Genomic DNA, 6,000 nt, shown 5'->3' on the forward strand with positions numbered 1-6,000 from the left:
CGGTGGACATCCTCTCGGACACGTTCCAAAACACGTGACGTAGGGAATAATTATTCAAATGAAGATAGATATCTTATGCGTGTACATGCATGTGGGTCCGAGTGTGGGGAACGGTAGTTTAGCGGTGAGCACGCTGAGCTACGAACCCTGGCGACCAGTGGCGATTATCTGAACCGGTCCTGGGCCGCCTCCTCTAGGTAGACTCAGCCTCAAATTATTACCTGGTGCGGTGTGTAAACGTCGCCACTGGGGAGACAAAGGCGGTCGAGCGTGGTGCTGGTCACCCATCCCCTCGTGTGCCGTGCCGGTCTTCATAAGTGCTCGCTAACAGCACTTGCCCCAACAGTCTGTTACAGGCTATGCGGGGGACCTTTGTCTTTGTGCACCTGCGCCGTATCAGCCTTAATATGTGCTCGCTAAGAGCACGTGTCCCGTAGTTTGTACGGCTATACGGAGGATGGGTGGGGAGTGGGTCGTTGTCCATGCCCTTCGTGGTGTAAAGTATCCAGGATTATTCATTTAAATTGGCCCTGTGCATCACACAGGGCATGTTTGCCAATCATCCGGAACATGCGAGCGTCAAGTTCAAGTTGATCAGTTTGTTTAACTTGGTGAAACCTCAAGAGACACAGTCTAGTTTGCAAAAGTGATTATTTAGAAGAGTGCAGTGTGACAACTTCATTTGCATTCAAAGAGAGAAAGATCGGCAAGCACGAAAATAGAGACCGTTTGGGGCCACGAGGTGGGCAGATTTCGAACACCCTGCTTCGACTCGTTCTGGGATGAGTGCTGTGGCTGAATTCACAGCGCTACAGTCCACATGCCACATGCCTGTCATGCAGGGGCAAGGTACAAATGCCTCTTACACCGCGCATAGAATGGAATGCTCTAAAGTCAATAGCGCACACCTGTATAGCCTCACAAGCTCTTGTGAAACTGCACGCGTTAATTACAAAGCGTGAGCATAACAGCACACGACAGAACATCCTTGTCCTGTGAATAAACACACGCTCATCACTGAGCTACAGTGCAACATTAAAAACACAACAAATAAACTGCACATCCTGTATACACATTACCTGCAGTAATGCCTACATACACCTAGATTTTTATTGCAGCATCATTTTGCCACACCTAAATGCATTCTTAACAAGGCGGGGGGGGGGGAATTCGCATGGATTCAGTGATGCTTCCAACATGCGCCCAAAGTGTTTAGCGACAACGACGCGAGGTTGCACGTGTGTCAGATGCGCAGGCAGGAGCAAGGACGCACGTTTTGAGCAACCATTTGATCATCGAGTACATCTGTCATAGCAACACAACTTTAAACCTAAGTTATGTTCATAGTAAATCATCTTTATCATCATAGAGGTATCGTGCTCTCAATGATATACATATGGACAGCTAATGTATTAAGTAATGAGTTGGAAAGTTTCTAATAACATTCAATAAGCTTTCCGTTATACAACAGACTTGCTGTGATATTTAATCACGTCGTTATACTTGACAATTGTTCATATTTACAGCCCTTTGTCAATCGACTGCTGGATGATAAAGGCTCTCCTGTGTCGCGTTGGTGATGAGAGTTGTTTAACCATACTTCACCATGTTGGTTAGAGAACGTTGGTGAGGTGGGGGCCAGGACTAGTTCAGCTGTCAATCACCACTGCCGTTGGCAAAGGTCAGGAATCAAACTGTGCGCTGCCTTTGTAATGGTGTGCTAACCACTGCGTCACTGCTCCACCCCAATTCTACTGATGGCTCTCATAATTTTCAATCGTTTAACATGGAAGAAATGTAATACGTACACTTGGATATATTACAGCGTTGTTTTGCAAAATCTTTACAAATATGAAACATAGATGCATTATATTATCAGTTCTTAGAAATTGAGTGCCGTTAAGAATTGACCTCAACAGATTCCACTGAATTGGATCCAAAAAACGCCTGCAATAGTAATGTCGATCTGTGATGTGGCCGAGCAGTAGTGCATTTGCCACTTGTTGCAGAAGTTCATGGTTTGACACCCGGTGGTTGCCCTGGTTAATACTGTGGATAATTATTAACTGTCTGCTTTAAAGTGCATGTAAAATATCTTATGAGGATATTCGAAAAGGCATAGTCCATGTGTGCAGACGTCATGGACAAAAGTAGATACATTACTCGCAAATTATCTTCCTCGCCTGGTATATTTGGAGTTTGCACGTTCTCTCCGTGGTCGCGTGAATTTTTGATGTTCCATACACAATCACTTCAATTTTTGCGAACGGAGATTTCATGAAATTACACCCAACTATTAACACGTTACCACACAAAAGCACGTGTAGTACTACCACGTACTTTTTGCGGTTGTGCTGCATAGCTGTCCCAATGTGTTTTCTGAATCTTCCGGGCACTTTTTGCACCTCCGATTAGCACGGTTGGCTGCATACGGTGTGAAGGAAGTTCAACATTCTTAAATGATAGCCAACGTTTTTGCTCTACATATTGAGAGCTTCTTTAAAAAATTGATGCAAATGAATTCACATCATTCAAAAACAACAGGTGATACAACCAACAAACATATCAGAGAAATGCAACATGTGGAGGTTTTTGTGTTTTACAAATAAGGGTTTATTTTTCATCCTAATCACAATTCTGTATGTACAAAACTGTGTTAAAGCTCATAATGAATGGCGAAACCTTTTGCCTGCTGTCCTTTATTGCCTTCTGGTGCATATACATTCGACACCGAGGTAGATCACTGGGTCTTACTCAAATCTCTGCGCTGCAGTCGTGTTCTGGTACACAATCAGCAGCTCTACCATCTGCTTACGGATGTCGTTAAAACGTCCGCATCGCTTTGTGTAACAGAAGGCCATTGTGCGCTGGTGGCATGCCAAGATTAAGCGGCTGCAGTAAATGGGTCATGTTCCAAATAATAAAGGAGGTCCTCGCTTTGTAAAGAGGCCGTAAGCTACTTATTTGAGAACAAAACCACCTCTGAAATATTTATTTCCAAAGAATACAAACACACATATATTAGCTCAAAATAACTCCGGTCAGAATAAATAATAGTACTCCCTTCTATAACAAAAGGAAATTCTCTAGTGCGTCTAGCATGTGCACAGGCACAGGAATTACTTAAGTAAACAGGCATTTGGTTACGTGTATGAATGATTATTTCAGAGGGAAAGATATATTACTATATTTTAACTTGTATGCCTAGTTAGTGGTTTAGGAAGAAAATAAATATCCAAGTGATCATATAATGAACATACACTAGTAAAGATGCCTGATGTATTTTCGGTTTGTATCGTACGTTGTGCGGTATGATGTCTGACGTTTCACTGCACATTCTTATGTAAATGAGGCCATACTATTGGCAGCTGTAGCATCTGCTTACAGATGTCGTTCATTTCCTAAACAAGCTCTCAGCATGTGAAGGGAAAAGTCGGATATCATGCAACACGCAGTACTCTACAACCAGAAAACACATCTGAGAGTTATACAGCACAACTAAAAAAACACACAGTCGTAAAAAACAAATAAATTGATGCAGGAAAGCTCTTCATGAAGATGGGCAGTAGAAGGGCAGAACAGGTATTATTGAATGTTGGGTATTGAGGACCAAATACGAACACGACACAAACCAAAAGTGTTGACATCTATTTGTGAAAACCTTCATTCAGTAAAAGATGGCTTGCAATTTGAGAATATGAATCAATAGTACTCAGATTGTAAATGTTGTGGATTTTCTCTCCAACACACTGGTGTGCTGGAATAGTAACGAATTGGTATGTTCTGTTTACGTGACAAACTTTACTAATTGGCGGGTTTAAAGACACATTTATATTTATGCGATCTAACCCAAACAAAAACCTGTATTATGGATGAATCAATTCACCCACACATGATATCAACACTTCTAGCCATCTTTTCCCAAACCATTTAGAAAAATGTGGTGATGTACAACAAGTTAACTAAACTATTGTTGGAAGAAAGCAATGAAAAACACAACAGAGTAGGTATAATCAGCGCAATTATTTAAGGAAAATTGAGATAACGAATTATAAAATAAGAGGCGAGCAAGATTAGGTTAGAGTGATTTTTGGAAAATTACATTTTATAATCTCAAGCTACATACCAATGTTTTCGAAGAGGAAAGTTTTCAATCAGTACAGACACTATAAAATATGTACGGGACTGATGGGTACTTCCAAACACAAAGGAACAAAATATAAAAAGTACACAAAGAAGCATGGTGAATATGTACTGTCACAAATAGCGGAACACATGTACAGGATCAAAGAACAAATTAGAGACATTATATTGATGGTTAGGAAAACTGGGCTTGGAAAGGACACATCGCTCGAAGGGATGATGGCTAAAGATGGAACGTGCCCGACAGGATGATGAACCCCACAGAGATGAACCCCAATGAGATCATTGCATCCGCAGGAACGAGATGGATTATGGCATCGCAAGACCATGACGAATGGCGATGCCTGATCCCAGCAGCGGATCTACCGCGGCTGTTGATATGGATGATGAAACGTTTCTAAAACGGGTGTGAAAATGTGAAAAACCAAATACTTCAGAATAATTACACCTGTTCAAGTGTGAAAAACCCATGGCTTTCGTATCCAGGCTGAAAAGGTGACATTTCCCACTCAGTGCTAGACTGCCCCCAACCGGTTAAAATCGTGGAGGTAAACGTGATAAATTGACAAAAACGAAACGAAAACAAAACGGAGACACTGCATTGGCAGTGCCACACAAGCATACATTAAAAACCCAACACAGTCAATAACACTGCCCTACAAGGGAACACGTGAGGAACTCATCACAAATTATGTTTTAGAAGCTTACCTGGGGGAACGGTGGCGCAGTGGTTAGCACTAATGAGTCATGAACCAGACCACGAATAACATCGGTGGCAAGTGATGTAACGCCCACGTATAATTCTCAGAATGGGTGACTCAAACATATTTTTATAAGCCGAATGGAATAAGTTTCATCACAATCTGCGTGAATCTTAATCAACAGATATTATGCATTTTCAGTGTAAAGATTCAACTATAAGCGATTGTTATTTAAACGCCATATAAATCAAAATTGTATTGTATAGTGTACTCAACTTACACGGTAACCACGGAATTGTTCCCAGTGGCATTTTATTTACGAATGCAGTTAAAGTACAAACAGCACGGCGGCCCAAGTCACCATATGATACATTTATTTGCCCCTGTTTTTCAGTTAAAATGTGCAACCTCATTCTTTCAATTGCCGCCCCGGGAAATCTAATCGAACTGGCGATCTGTGGATTGCAAAAGCAGTAGTAGTGTGATTGACGACCGTGTTGAGTTTTCTGGATCGCGAGCTGTGTGTTCCATAACCGCTCCCTTCGTTTCTCAGTTAACAGGTTCATCCTCGTTTTAACACGTAATTGGCTTTCGCGACCAATATCCATCATAGATGTGTTTTGGGTTAGATCGCGTAAATATATAAATGTGTCGTTAAAACCCGCCACCACCCGACACAGCCAACTAGTAAGGGTTGTCACGTAAACAGAACATGCCAATTCGTCACTAGTACAGCACACCGGTGTATTGGAGAGCCAAGCCACAACATTTACAATCTGAGTTCGACGTTTCGCCAGTAATTACAACTGGCTTTATGGTTCATACTCGATGTTGCATTTCTTGCGATACACTTCTAGACTTGAAGTGTGAAAAACCGGTTAATTTTTTTGCCCGGTATTTTTAATTCACCCGGTTACTGGTGATGCAAAATAAATACCGATGTTGATCATACTGCCTCGTGCATATAACAACGAACCTTAATCATTCTTAATTTTTTAGAACTTTCGTGACTGCAGGAATTATTATTTGTTTCTTTCGGTTAAGTCACGTCTAAAGATAAAATAATAAATTAAATAATAGAATACGACGTTTCGATTGCTAAGTTAGAATTTAAGTGTGAACATTCCAAAGAAAGGACACAAAAAAAAATTAAGAT

Source organism: Lampetra fluviatilis, chromosome 25 (assembly GCF_964198595.1).
Source record: "Lampetra fluviatilis chromosome 25, kcLamFluv1.1, whole genome shotgun sequence".
In the NCBI taxonomy this organism is placed as follows: domain Eukaryota; kingdom Metazoa; phylum Chordata; class Hyperoartia; order Petromyzontiformes; family Petromyzontidae; genus Lampetra; species Lampetra fluviatilis.